The sequence below is a fragment of the Helicoverpa zea genome, chromosome 6, assembly GCF_022581195.2.
Source record: "Helicoverpa zea isolate HzStark_Cry1AcR chromosome 6, ilHelZeax1.1, whole genome shotgun sequence".
Classification (NCBI taxonomy): domain Eukaryota; kingdom Metazoa; phylum Arthropoda; class Insecta; order Lepidoptera; family Noctuidae; genus Helicoverpa; species Helicoverpa zea.
In genome coordinates, this window is record NC_061457.1 from 4239283 (window position 1) to 4255765 (window position 16483).

The 16483-nt window shown below is 34.4% G+C and overlaps 1 protein-coding gene across 1 annotated transcript in view; it reads left to right on the forward strand.

Moving 5' to 3' along the window:
* Positions 1-276: 276 nt before the first annotated feature.
* LOC124631550 (protein Tob1) overlaps positions 277-16483 on the forward strand; it is a 42019-nt gene continuing 25812 nt past the window's right edge. The window contains exon 1 of the mRNA XM_047166008.1: positions 277-592. The gene's annotated coding sequence lies outside the window, so the exon portion shown is untranslated. The remainder of the gene's footprint in view (positions 593-16483) is intronic.

The following is a 16483-nucleotide window of genomic DNA, read 5'->3' on the forward strand; positions in this document are numbered from 1 at the left end:
GGCGAGCGCCTACGATAACCGTGCTACGAGAATACGTAGTATACGTAGCGGGTATTTCAAGCAACGGATATAGTATTGTAAGTATGCATCGGGCGCCTAATCACGACTAGTTATGTCCTTAAACTTGTCAAGTGTATCAGCACGGTAGAGTGGGCAAGTGCAGCCCAGTCCCCGTGACCTACATCCAACGACCCTCGCTCGGGAAGCTGCTAATTTCCACCATCGCGGGCTGTAGCCGACGTCACGGCGGGGGCAGGGAGGCACCTCGTCGGCTCGCTGGCTGCCTGCTCCGATCAGTCCAACGCCCCACTCCGAGCTGAAAGCACGCGCCGGCCGCGACCCGACACCTCGGATGATCGCGAACAAACACACAACCTCACAGACGCCGCCTGATTAAAATATTTTAAGTGTTGCATCCGTATTTTTGTAAAGTGCGAAAACGGTGAAAGTTTTTTTTTAATAGTAAACTGTGATAGCGAGTCAGGCGGGCGGAGGCTCGGGTGGGGCGCGTTCCGCTGACACAGTGGCTCAGTCGGCCGCCGGTCGCCGAGTGGCAAGCACCATCGATTTTCTCCATAGAAGAGTTCGCGAGGTACGTACGCATCACGTGCTCGTATTTTCACCGCGGCTATTTCCACGCGCCGAGTATTTTCAGGCGATCTGCTTAGCGTTCAAGGCCGGGTTTGTTTGCGTCCGCGTATACGCTCGATCTACAGTTTACGTTGATGTTATGATCGATTGTTTAGATCGTATGCAATGTTATCTGTTATCAAGCGGTTGGTTCGAGAGGAAAACGAATCGTTTTCACGGCTCTACGGTGGTGGGCGCGTGCTTAGAATAAGTAATGCGATAACGTTAATACCAAGGCTGTGGTGTGGTTGACAACGAGCATTACGTTTTACTTGTTATTGTGTGACGAGAGTCGTGGTGAAGTAAGTAGAATGCTGGAGCAGTGCAGTGTATGACGGAGGTGATATATTTACCTACGAAGTGGTGTTCTTGGAGTAGTTACGAGTAGGGCCAGGTGATAGTGATGTGGTCGTGAGGGTGATCATGACCTACAGAGTGGCACTAAATCTGACCGCTTGATACGCGATCTGGCAATGGTTCAGACAGGGATTCATTCAAGCGATGTGCGAATGTTTGTGTTCATTACATCATAACAGTTCATGACTATTTAAAGAGCAAAGTCGACGATATTATTAATAAGTAATAACTAGATTAACTTTTTGAATTGGAGCAAAGGTGTCACAAATCCATACAATATGATACACAACACCTACGTATAAAATTACAAATCACGAAAAATCCAAAAGTGAAAGTATTTTTTCCTTAACGTAAGTGCAATATATGTTATATTGCAATAGATAACTATCAGAAATCTAAAGTGATCCATCGATATCTGCCTGTGTATCCCGATAAGCATTTACGTGATATTTTCATTGCTTACAAGTGTTCAAATTTTTATCGAAAAACCGATCGTTAAATACCAACAAACTTTGGTAGATATCCGTAAAAATCAGAAATATAATGAGTTCCTATATTTTTTAATCAAAAACAAACTGTATAATATACCTAAGACTGTGAAAAACCATCGTAAGAATATAAAGAGAGTTTAAAGCAGAATCTCAAAATCTGAATAAACAACTATAGCAGTTTTTCATACAAAAAAAAATGAATCTATGACGTCGATACTCGTGTGTAGGTACTATCTACTTCATTATAGGTTCGCAAATTTTATGGCCTGTATACTTTACGACAAACAAATTGCTTTTAACCAATCTCATAGCCGTTTCCTATTGGATTCCTTATCGCGTAAACTAGACGCGAGCGCAAAAAATGTACTGAAAAATATGCATATTCATTTTATGTAAATACTCAGCTGTATTCCCAAGAGTTTTGGTGAAAATTGCGCTTTATTCTGGTAGAAGTTTAGGGTTTCAGAAATTAATATTATTTAAAGTTGTAACTGGAATTCTAGCTCCTAATGTAACGTAATATTTTGGCGAGAAAGTAACGTTAACATCCATCCCTCGGAAATTAGGCGACGTAATATAATTCCATCGTCGTAAACCTCAATATCTAAAACTCAATTGTCACTAACTGCTCCCCGCGGTTCCGCATATAGGTATGCCGAGAGAACTACTTCTCAAATTCTAGACAATCTGTATGCCTTCGCGTGGCAGACAGACAAACAGTGTTACTTTCGCTTTTATATATTAGTGAGGATTACTAGGAATATTTTACTAAAATCTTAAGAAAGTACACAAAGGAACAAAAATAATCTAATCGTTTAATCGTTAACTACAAGCACACGTATACAACACGTATTTATTTATATCATTTCTTCATTGAAAGAGTTGCATCCAATTATATTTTTCTTAAAAACCCCCGAATTAACAAACCAAACCGATTCAAATGGAAAAGTAAATAAAGTCATTGTAGTGGAACAACAAATCATACGTCACACCGTTATGTAACAATCGACCAATCAAACGGTTCTATTTAATAACGTTCTGTAAACTCTGGCACGTGATTGGTGGAAAACTGTCAACAGTTGGTAACAGAAACTTAGCAACAAGCCCTTAGGAACATTTAGAGATTTTGACGTAATTGTTTTGGCAAGATTCAAAAAGAATAAAATGTTAATTGTTTTACAATTAGAAACTAGTAAATAAGTCGGTTTAATATTTTTATCGCGTGACTAATTAATACATTTCTAGGTTCATTTGTTTTACCGATAATTCTGCTTCGGTTAAATAAAACTTATTTATTGCAGATACAATTTTAAAGAGTTCGATGGGCAATAAGTATCGAATACTTTTAATTTATAGTTTTGATACTGTAGATTTCGATGTAGTAGCACTTAGATTTGGAGTCCCTGTCTGGGCAACATAGTTTCAAATCATTTCTGACTAGCCATAGTTATAAGACTTCATGAAATAAATTATACATATTTTAATGTAACCTTGATTTAAATAAATACTAGACTTTAGCGTGATACTCCACCATAAACAGCTGTTTATTTATTAGATTTCCTTAAATTGTTACATGGAATCGGCATGGCTTCGACTGAAAATCCCTAACTATGATTTAGTTATAGATAGGCCTGAAAAACAGAAGTTTAAAAATGTTTTTTTTTCAAACATTTTTATTTTTCCGTTTTTTTTTTTTCAAGTAGATAACAGACATCTTAGTGAAACAAAAAAAAAAAAGTGTTTCATCACTTAACAAAAAAAGTGTAAGTGTAAATAAATCGTTCTATTCTTCCGTGATACGTTCAAAGCTATCATTTTACTGAGTCACAATAAAACTTTACACCTATTTTCATAAGGTATACCAACTTTGCAGCCCTTATTTCTTCTATATTACTCACTAATTAGTAAACTAGTAAACTGACACTACGAGTTCAATCACAATACATACATATCATACGCCACTTCAATGAACTAGCAACGTAATTAATAATGTCAAGGTACCGTCACGAATCATCTGGCATCATCGGACCGATGGCAACGCCAAAATGCCAGAAAAAAACGCCCGATACCATCTATATAGGGGCTGCCAGATTCACTGGCGTGCTACCAGCCAAATTTGGAAATGGTTCATTTAAAAATAGATTCTATACTGTGGTGATAAAGTTTGGTCTTGATTACGTTATTGTACCTACCTATATTCAATTGTTTCTGCTTCCTACTTCCTTCAATAACTTGAAGGGAATGAACGTCAAATTATACATTAAAATTTAATTAACTAAAATCACGTAGGAATCATTTTAATCTAAAATCGAATTAATTATCGTTAATGCCCATCAGTGAGTACTAACAGCTAATTATAAAAACACGTGTAAGTAAATTAATTCGCCATAAGAATTCAACTTGAACCTTTCGAACATAACCGATTTACCGTGAAAGGCACATTCGTTACGGACGGCGCGTCATAATTCTGTATTTTTTTTTTCATATTTTCAATTACCTGAAGCCTCAAAACAAATATTGTTTTCGATTTGCTTAAATTCTTGCTTATTGTGTCCAAAATAAGGTTGTATTTGCGTCACTGGTAAATGCGTCAAAAATAACTACAATATCTTTGTTTAATTGTCAACCTAAAATGGCTTTTATTTAATACCTCTCATCTTCCAGTAGCAGGAGAACAATAGCCTATAATTATAACCGTTTAATTCCAGACAAAAATAGATCGTCACCGTTCTAGATAATTATCTAGTAAAGTTGTCACTACCAGGATTCAAAGAATAAAGAACGTCTTCAGATCCCAGACGGATTTCATTTTCAAATTCAATGAATAAGCGACCTTTGCATCTGATGGGTATGATAACGGTAGATACATAGACCAAAATCTACATAATGATGTCGTTAGAGCAAAAGCGATGCGGGAGAAAAAATATATCTGAAAATATTTGGGACATGGCCGCGATTCGGGCCTACATTACGAACCAATACAATGACGATCAAAATCCACACAAGATAATTTACTAGACGTACCTAATTTCAATTTCTGATATAACCCCAACTCATTTATAGGGTTAGCAAAGCAAAACTTCGATAATAGAGTTATTCTCATAAATGTTTCTTGAAAATAATTGAAAAAGTTTTATCACTCCCCCAAAGATATTAATTAGTTTTGTCGAATCAACTTTGTCTGTACATTTGAGATTTAAATTTGGTTTTCCTTGCGTGTTGTAACCTTGAAGAGACAAGGTTAAGTTAACCCTCCCGATGACATGTAGTTTCTATGACAGTTCAGTGCGCGCTGGCCTAATTTATACCACCTTCGTTTTACCTCGGCAGGTCACGCAATCACGATATTGGAGGCCTTTTCCTTACGTACGAGTTTTTGTTTTCCTTCTAACGTTCATTTTCTTTGGCACACAGTTTATTTACCTGCATGTCGTAGCGAAAGTAATACGTAAAGAAACCGTACAGTAATTGAACATAAATATGTTTCGGTGGCCTATTTGAAAAGCGACCTTTTAAGCAGATTATTGGAGCATTCGTGCCTCCATTTTCCTGCGACGGTCATAAGAAATTGTTTTTTGATCGTTACAAAATATTACGTGACCAAAATAACGTAGTTGGAAGTGCCTCTAATATACACGTTCTAGATGGAGAGATACACACGCAATATGACTATTTACTCAATGAAATTCTGATTAGGTGGGTGTTTTTTTATTGTTGTCAAGTGTTCTATGATAAGTGGTCGATTCTGTTTTAAATGCAAGCTTAATTCATTAATATATTCGCAATCCAATTTACCTCAGCCAAATAAATATTCATAAAACTAAAGTATTTCGAATTAGGCATAAATATCACGAAAGCATTACTAGCTCGGGACCCCTTTAGAATGAAAAAGTAATTAATATGGAACGGCGTTATCTAGTGAACTTTAAACATAAATTACGCTTTATAAAATTAATTTCATTTGGAGTAGTTGAAAGCACTTAGTACTAAATAATGAATACTTGGCTAGTGAGAAAGAGCCAAGTCTGACATAATATGAAAGATATGACACTGCCAAACTAGAGACGAATCACGAGACTTTTCTATTATGTAATACATAGTTTTTAAAAGTTTTTTATAATGCCTAACAGAATTTACTTTTGATATATGACATCATATTTTTAGTTTGAAATATAGTGTGCGTAGAAATTACATTTGCGTTTATTTAGATTTATGTTGGTAAATATATTTCGAAAGAGGTCCTTGAGAATATTTGCTCAATTTAATTCGCTTCAAACGGTATAAAGGCTTTAATAAGTAATGTCTTGGGCCAAAATATGGTGGATACTTGACTGTTATAGAGAAACTATTTTGAGTCTGAAGCCTATTATAGAATTAGAATTTCATTGTAATCTGGAATTAAATTGTTAATTCAATGTTATATCTATGTCTCATTTTGAGACGTCAAATATTTGTAATGTGTTTCATATTAGGTATCGTTATAAGACATGTACAGATTTCATTACGAAAACTCTGAGATATTCTAATATATTTTCCATACATAAATATAATTGTGTATAATTATGGTGTTGAAAAAACTCGAATTTATTTTTTAAAATTCCATAGTTTCAAATATCTTAAATAATGGCTTAAAGTTAACAAGCTGGTTATTCTAACCTGTCATCTTACGCAGACTAATTGCCTCTCTGTTTGCTGTCAACAGAACAAATAGCGGCTAACAAAAGATTGATGAAAAGATAAAGATAATACGCACATTTACATAACAATCGTAAAAAAAAAAAACTTCAAACCAATGCGTAAGAATTACTCACCATTACAGAATCATGAATACACTCAAGTTAACAAATAAAAATCAATACTAAATTACGTATGAATTATGCGTAAAAATGCGTTTCGCATTTACGAACACGTTTTCGAATAAATTCGCAGTTATGGACATTTGTGTGCGAAAATGTATTTTTCAGCACATTATTTATAGATTAAATTAAAAAATGTACATTTAAATTTATGATCTAATTTAAAATAAATTTACTTGCTGCTAACACTTATATGGGTATATTTCAACCGCCGTTCGGTCGATCATTAATCCACATTATGTAGGCAGTGCGCATGATATTAAGTCCCGACGCTAATAAAAGTTGTTAAACTAAGCTGTTTACTTAAGTATATTACTTTAGCCTACTCTATTTCACCTCTATTAGGTGCTTTAGGAAGCACTAGGACGTATAATGTGCGGGGATTAATGTACTTAGTCTAGGAAATTCGCACCAAATGCCTGTTTGATACCTAAAACGGAAAATGGTGTATGCCTACTAAATTGAAAATCAGAGAATCGTTCACATGTGATATACCCAAAACTGTTCGAATTATTAGCAATTCGAAGTTTAAAACCGCACAAGTACTTATATAATCTGAATAAAAAATAAACACACATTTACACACGTAACAAACCAGTATTTTTCTTAACAATCAGTTAAAACTTCTTCCATGAAAAGACAAGGTAACAATAAAAAACATGACAATCCATTTTCCGTTAATAACGCAATTTGTCCTTTAAATCTAATAATAGTCTATTTTCCATACAAACAAGTCTTGTTTGCAAATATTTATCTCTCACGGTTGGAGCGTATTAATAGATTCTTATTTGCTTTGGTATTAATTAGTGGTATTTCTAGGTAATATTAAGAGTATGTACCTATCTTGTACATGTGAGCCTAATTAGGGTCAAATATATGAAATGTCAAAGTTCGATTAATATACCAATATTCTGAATAACCTGCGCATTAGTTAGTCATGTTTTCATTATTTTGTTAGACAGTTAGGTATACTAATATAATCCTATTTATTCGACAAAGAAAAGTAAAGCAATGAAATAGTTTTTGAAACCGATCTTATAATAGTTTTTGAAACCGACCTTACTCCTGGAAGCGCCTTCATATACACAAAGTCTTCAGCTTTGTAATCTATACTAATATTATAAAGCTGAAGAGTTTGTTTGTTTATTTGTTTGTTTGAACGCTCTAATCTCAATAACTACTGGTCCGATTTGAACAATTCTTTCGGTGTTCGATAGCCCATTTATCGAGGAAGGCTATAGGCTACTTTTTATCCGGGTTCGTGCAGAGGTTCCCACGGGATGCGGGTGAAACCGCTGGCAGAAGCTAGTGTTATATAAAACAGATAAATACATGCTGTATTTAACTCTCACCGAGATCTTGAAATTAATTTCCCTACTCCTTACTGTATTGTGTTATATTTCAGTCATATTTTTCTTTTATGTTACCAAATTTAACGAGATCCTACAAAAGCTATTTCCTCTTGCCTCTTATTTTTTGTGGTACCACCCACGATTCTAATTCCGTCTGGATACCTTTAACTTAATAACCTTAGCTTTTTATTATTATTTCTTTCTATACAGTAGTTAATGCACGAGACTATTGGAATAAAATCCCTAAAGATACCAGTAAAATAATATTTGCTTCGTATATACATAGGTAGTCGGGTCAGAAGTGTAAAATAAGAAAAAAGCTACGCAGTCCAAGCATACATTTTGATATAATTTCACAAAATTATTGCTTGAAAGTGTTCACCCATTTCTATTTAGGTCACAGCGAAATTTTTATGCCAAATCTATAATACATTCGCTAGTATTACACGAAACTGGCAGACGTTCAAAATTCTATGCAATATTTCGTCATTGTAAGTATTTCGATTATGTTCAGTTTGTATCTACTTCCTTGAATAATAACTATAGTAATAACACTACATAACAAAACGAAAATTATTTTACCTACATTATATAACTACTATAATTTTTATGACCTCGATTTAAGGTCAATTTAGAACCACCTAAGTACTATAGGGTTAACTTCATTTAAACTAAAATCAATGCTACATTTGACTCATTAAAACTACATTAGTATTTTTATTTAGTGTACTAATTCCCATTGTTATTATACCATGTTAATATATATGTAATTACAATATAATTTTAGATCTATTGTTTCGTATAATTAAAAAGAAATAAAGTATTTTTTGAGCATATTGTCTTGTACCTAAAATAGGTTTCGATTTTAACGAATAATCACACTAAATTACTAAATAAAGATAAGATGTATAGTAACTTGATTGTCTATAAAGCCTTATATAAAAGTACATGTAATTATTTCTAATGTAAATACGTCTTACCTATATATATATATAAATATATATATATATATAGGTAAGACGTATACATACATATAGACGTATATATATATATATATATATATATTTTGTATCTTGTAAGTCTCTAATTATTTCTGTTGTAAATAAGGCAAGAACCGTATGGATTTAAAAACAAATGAATCCACATTCCATTTTCAAAGTTCAAAACAACAGTTTTCACTGTGCCAGGTGCACAAACAATAGTGACGTAAGCACACAGTCCAGGAGTTGGTTTTACAGCTCATTTGCCGTGTAAAGCCAATTGCTAACTATTATTGGGACAGATGGTTCAATGCAAACGCTTACCTAGACTACTATTGACTTGTGGTTGTGACACTGTTGAAGATGGGGTTAGCGTGTTTTAGAAGCGGTAGAGTGAAAATTGAGAATGACTTTCCTACATGAGAAAGGAATATATGGTAGGTACGGCGAATTTTATGCATATATATTTAATGATTACAGAAAATGAGGCAAAATGAATTAATACACATTGACACTTAGGTACCTGTAGTAAAAATCAAATTAATATCATTTCAACCGTACCTACTACACTACAGACAGACTTTTTATGACACTAATAACACATCGTCAAGGCCTCAGCAATACTAACGATGAACAGCAAGAAACTCATAAAGTCCATCGCTCAAATATCAGCTGTCTGATATACTCGTCTTCATATAAGTATATAAGTACCTTCGAATCAAATAAGACCTAGTATTAAAGGGTATGGGAGCCCCGCCAAAACGGATCAAGCAAAGTACATGGGGCACGCAACTTTTCTTAAAGCACTTTGTCAACCTTTTTCTCTTGCGAGTTGATAACCTATTTTGTAATCCATTTGATAGACTTTAACTAAGCCATACTTTTACTTATGACTCCACGGTCAAGAATCAAGCGGTATCATCCGCGTCCGACAGCAAATAGACGAATTACCTGCCTTCCTTAATAAATAAGTGACATACCTATACCACTGAAAGAATTGTCCAACTAAGACCAGCCCCTGAGCTAAGCTCAACCAAAGAAACAAACTCTTCATCCTTACAACATTACTATAGCTGAAAACTAACAAATCCTCAAGGTCTGATCTACTAGAGAGCAAAGAACTCGTAAAGTGTGCCGTCCAAATATCAGCTGTAGTCAGATGTAGCCGGCTAACGAGGATATTGAATGATTGCAGCACCGCACATCCGCTAAATTAGACCAGTTACTAACATATGGCTGGATTCACCTACATAAATATTTAATTATCAGCATTTCACATACACCTATAAGTTTACTCATATTAGAAAGACCTCTTTCATATTAATAAAATAATTTTAATTAAGTCAAAGTAGCAAAGATTCAGACATCATGGGAATAATATAATACGCTTGTATACCTATATCTTTTTAGTATAGTAGCAATTCTGAGGTATGCAATGGTTTTAATTGCTACGCGTATTTACTTTAACTAACAAACAGTTTATTTACAACAATGAACACTGAATTTCTGGGAACAAACTATTTTGAGCGTCAGTTTTATCAAAAGTTGTTCAAAATAGCTAATTTCTGGAAAATCAATTTACGTTATCACTTCACACCAAATAATAAATTAACCACAAATGTATTTAACTCATTCATTTGTTAACATACAGAATAATTGATTGGTTAAATAAAATATTCGAATAAATTGTGAATTTCATTAAGGCCTACGTCTAGTACAAAATCCAATTTTCATAAATTAATCTTAACTTTGATAACTTCTACCAACCTGCTGTTTTGTAATACATATTCAGTTTATTATGAGTATATGATAAACTTAGACATTTCGAAGCTAATTTTCTAATTCAATCTACTTTCAGCAAGATAATTTTTGATTGCGTTGCCTATGACTTTCAAAATGATAGAAACTACTAAATACAAAATATAGACACATGTATGACTAAAAGATTATAATATACCTAAGGTTCTCTCTAGCAATTTTACTGCATAATTTCGCATATCGAAACTCTTAACAATTAATTTTATTCAATAAACTGAAGTGCATAAATAACTGAAGCTTCGAACTACAAAGCAAATCACTTAAAACGTCAAAAACAGATGCATATGAAAAATTGAGTCTCATTCAGCCCAAAATTTTCAAAACATATGCGTGATTTATCGATGTAAGTAATTTTAATTCGCTATCGACCCAGAAAAAGGCTCTCTGAACCAATAAAAAAAAAATATACACATATATGTTAAATAGACTTATAGTAACAACATCAGGGTAGTTATGTATTCAATGTCACGGTTGCATCAACACTAGAATATTCTAGAAAGATATCCTATCCGACTTTAAACTGGATACAACTGATCACACGGCTTCAAATCTGGTATCACTTTAGGGTTCCTGTCCAGAACTTTAATAGAGTAAGCCCACATTGTTATGTAGCCACTAAACAAGATAGGAAAAATCTTATTTTAGGTAATATATCAATAAAAATTATAAAGAACTGGCCGTTTTTTTTTTGTATCATAATAGAATAAAAATAGATAAAAAAAACAGCCTATGTTACTCGGAAAGACAGTGAAGGAACTTTTCAAATCAGTTTAGTAGTTTCGGAGTCTTTAGGGTAAAAATAAACAAACAAAAAATGTTTCCTCTTCACTATATTAGTAAAAAATATCTCCTAAATAACATTGAACTCCCTATGTTTTTTAAATGAGTCATTTGGCCATGATCACACAAGCGAACACAGACCAAAGTTTTTCTCGACCTTCCGCTGAACTAGTCGTGCCTCCCGGCCGTGGTCGCGTTGTGGAAAAAATAAATAGAAATAAAACCGTGCCACGCACCGTTGACGGTGATGCGTGCGTGCCAAATCTAGGGCTGCCATTACGAAGATAATTTACTTCTAAATTGTTGGCTTTTGGGCTAAAAGTATTTTTACTAACAACTATTTAGTTTGGGAACACGATTGAAAAGTATTTTGAAAGTAGTTTGATGGTCTTAGAATTATCCGAAAACTTTTATTGTTTGATATGCCTCCTAGTAATTTTACGCTATTTATAAAAATCCTTAATCGGCTTCCTATTCAATGTAATCTTACATCTAAAGTTTGCTTATAATGCTAGCCTAATATTTAAATCAAAACGACATTGCAACGTAACATATTGTCTACCGAACCGATATCTAGCATCTGGTTGTCGCATTCATTTGGCAAACATCCGAACTAATTAAAATTGACGAGAGCATAAATCTGGCAATGTAGTAAATAATAAGTGTGTATGAATCATGGTATTCTGCTTGGTAAAGTGTGTGCTAATGTTTCAAATATCAGTATCGCGTTACTGACGTTGTCAATCGCATTTTGTATGATTTGTTGGCGGCCCTGGTGACGCTGAATGGACACCGTGACATTGTGTTGTCCACGTGCGTGTCGTCATCAATGATTTTCTTAACAGTTGCACATTACGATCGCGTACAATAGCAAATAATAGCACGTTTTGCAAAAAAATAAGGCGTGTGCCGATTCTGAGTGGCTGCAGTAAAAAGTTTATTGTTGTTTACATTTTTTCGCTGAGTCTGAAATATGCTTTACTTGAATGATATTCCATTTTAGTTCCACTCATCTTGGCACATAAGATTACTTCAGCACCTACACAAAACCAAAGTTAACAAGAACAGCCCACAAACAATGCAGCAACTCGCTTCTATAAATAAACAAGAGACCTCAGAACGATAGGAAACAATTCCCAGCCAAGTAGTTAAATAGTACCCTCAAGGTTGAGTGGGCCTACTCCCCACAGCCCGACTCCCCACTAAACTAGCGCCAACTCGTATAATCCCCCCATTCCCCCAACTTAGACAAGAAACGCTTTTTCATAACGCACTTTGCATTTCATTAAAGCCTCGGTACTAATCAAAGGCGACCTTACTTTGACCTCTAGTAATGAAGGTCTTATGTTTCATACATTACATGTTTTACTGTGATCACATACAGTCCATAATTAATTACTACTATTGTATAATTTCCATGGCCTTGTGACGTAACGGCGTGTCGTCGCGAGCGCACTGTTTGAATTTTTATAGTACGGCTGAATAGTCTTCTTCGGCACACAATGCTGCGCTGACCTCGGCAATGTCACGGACACTGCCTATTGTGTGGTCAAGCGAAATGGAGCTTGTCGTTATTGTTGTTTCGTCATTGATGCTCTTGTTTACACAGCGCTCATCACTCATGACATATAACATTTACATAATTATACATAATCATAATTTTAGAGGCTATTCAAATCAAGTGCGTTGAAAATTAAACTTCGACAATTCATGCAAATACTTTGCAAATAGAAATGCTATTTAAATGGGACTTTAACGAATGCAAACAAAGTTTTGTGTTTATCATTAAAATGGGGTTCTAAGTTTGAATTTTCAGGCGCTGCAACGTTTTAATCACACATTCAAAGCGTTTGAATAGGGCCGTCTATTATGAAACAAGTGAATAGACGGCCAAAAGCGTGTAATCTCACTAATCTAGTTAATCACGGCCCTATTTTTGCCGAGTCATTAGTACGGATAATACTTTTGTGAGGCTTCTAACAATTCCTAGTAGGTGAGTAGGACGCCATTAATCTGTCTTTAATAAATTGCTTTTCGGTAACAGAAAAGTAGCTATTTTTGCGTCAGTATCGGAATAGTTACCTAATATTACTTGTTCTATCTTTACTCGTGGCAACCTTGGAAGTTTATACTTGGATTTTAATGGGCCTTATTAAAATGCAAACGCGGAAAACACTTCAGGTGAAAATAATGATGCATGAAATTTGAAGGATTATGAAATGAAACTCATTAAATTATAATGTTTCTTTATTATAACGTAAAGAAATGATTAAGTAGGCAATACTTATAACAATAATGATTTTAGAAACGTAGGGTAAACCCACATAATTTTGATGTCTCTATACCTATGTAAATATACTTCGACTTTTTTTAACGATGGCAAATATCATCAAATGGCGCTGATCCCGCTGTGGGTTAGCAGCGGTGAGGGACTGTCAGACTGACTAAAAATCCATCGTGTTCCTTCGTAGGCCTTTTAACACACTTCTAATTGTAAGAATGTGCCTAAATATATATGTACAATTGAAGTATTCCTTGTGTACAGAACAGATACATATACAATAACATATATCTATATAATGTGAAACGACATAAAGACGTCGATTGACATGGTTAAGCTACCCCTAATCCCGCTATCACTTGGATGGGTGGCCGTCAAAGCCTAATCTCCTTCATGCTTCAGGAACCATATTAAGCCGTCATTTCCGGATTATTTCAGAACATTGAACCATGTATCTTCGCCCCACCCTTTTTGGGATGAGCAGGGCTCTAGCCCTATCTATTTTAATTAATCAGCTACCCCTAAAATGCACGTTTTAAAGGGGTTAAAGGTATTAGCGGATTTAATTATCTGTGGTCTTAAAAGCCCCCTCTTTGTGGGAAATTGAGAACCCATATTTGAGGCGTGGGTGTGGTAATAAGTGAAATTAATATAGCTTAATGTTGACAGTGATTGAAGATAATTTCATCAAACTTAAGGCATCATTCAAAACTCATGTTTTACTGCTTGTCAACCATTTTAATATAAATCATACAAAACGCAACTGGGTGGAGCTAGGCTTAAAAGGTCCCCTTAAATATCTCAGAAACTAGTGACGTATCATTCTTACACGTATCATGTTTTCAGTAACTGAAAACAAAAGTTCTACATGAAACTTCTGTCATTGTAATAAATATCTGTTAGCATAATTCAACATTTAACAAATCTCTTACCGAACATCAATGTCACTCGTAAAACCATTGACAAGCCATCAGCAACTTCGTCGTTACAAAAAAAGACTTCAAAATTGCTAAACGAGTATGTTTCATAACAACAGGTCTGTTGTTGTCAACAACTACTACAAGATATGGACAACACTATTGTAAAGTTAGATCTTATTGTTAGCACATCTCTAGTGTGACGTCAGATAGTTGCCGTGTGAAAAATGTGGGAATTAAGAAGTTTTGAGTCTATTTGGTACTTAAAAATGTGAAAGATCGTTGTATACTAAAAAAAAGGAAATTTTTTGTTAAATGTGTTTGCACCCTAAAGGCTCCAAAACTACTGAACAGATTACAATAATTCACTGTTTCGTACATAGGCTAATATTTTGACCGTTTACGACAAAACGGTGCACCGGGACCCGGGTGGTTAAATCGCAGAAAAAAGCTAGTTTTTATAACGTGTCAATTAATTCTAAAATATCCTCATTTCATGCATGCTTTTATATATGTCAAACATAAAAAAAATCTACCTCAGTTGCAAGCTTTAAATAAAGCAATCTAACCACGCATCTCCCATGAAATGAAATATTAACATATTCGCTGAAGTAAAACGGAATAGCTACACAAATAACAAGTTTATATGTATATGTACTTTATGTTTATAATTTAAAATTAGCCGACATTTTGAGGCTCTTGTGGTCACGGGTTGGTTTCAAACATGTAGGCACAAACTGGGATGTAGGTACATACCGGATCATTTTATATGCCTAACTCTCAAGTTTTATTTAAATACGTTAGAAGGTGTATTTTGTTGTTATGCTTATATACGAGGTATGAGTTGTGAACAATCAACAATTATCAACCAAATTGCCAGAGCAAACAACATGAAAACAACATTAACTCAATATGTAAACATTATCTTAGTATCTAATAGAATAGAGGTGTATCCGAAAAGCATCCAAATTACATAATAGAACACTTCAATATTCACACAATAGCCTACCTATATAGAAAAGAAACAATTTCCACGCCTACACAACTTTCTTCCCTTTCTAGGTCATCTCAGAGATTGCTACATCATCCTATTGATCGCACAAATCGCGTCACCCTTAGCTCTTCAACAAATAAATAAGCCCAATAACCCACATACTGAAATACCCACATTTGGAACGAGGAAATAGTGGGAAAATATTACCCCGTCGACTCTTCATCAATCAAGTTTTTTCCTCTGTCCCCGAGTGGATGCGAATGGATGGATAGCATTAATCATTATGGATGGACGGTGCCTTTGGATGCTTTTATCCCTAAAGATATCTTCCACCATATGTTTCCATGTTTTACGACAATATGTCATAACGGAATATTCCATTTTCGGCGCTTTCGATCCGAATGGAACGCGCTAATGAATAATACATTAGACACGAGGTTTGGGCGCGATTTAGTAGAGGTATATTTATTTTTTATTTTGCTGGCTATTTCGTATATTGGAATAGAGTAACGGTGAGGGTTGATTAATAATGTAGGTTTCTTCCGCTTGGTAGAAAAATTATTCAAGGAAGAATTACCCTGTTTGGCTACTTAATCTTTTATTACCTATATATCTTTGTTTTATTTTAGTCACTTTGTTTCATAATTTTGATCTTCTCTTTATTTGCATCCCGGTCAAACTCTATCAAATGTAGGTATGACTTGTAAAATACAGCCTTCATATTAACATCCATGCTGCTTACATATTAAATGTAGGTATGTACATAAAATCTCGATCACCCTGGCACAAGTAATAACGAAGATGATCTCGAATGACCTTGTGGAAAGCCGGCTCTTAGTAACCTTACCTACTTTGCTGTAGGTGGGTAAATACTATTTATTTGGAGAGCGCTATTATCAAATATTTGTTAGAGCATCGAGAGGATTGAATGCAGGATCCAACATTTTTTTAAAACATATGTTAGTCACTCGGTTTCGTAATTAAGTTTATTATTTCCTAATAAGCTGAAACCCTTACTGAAAAAATT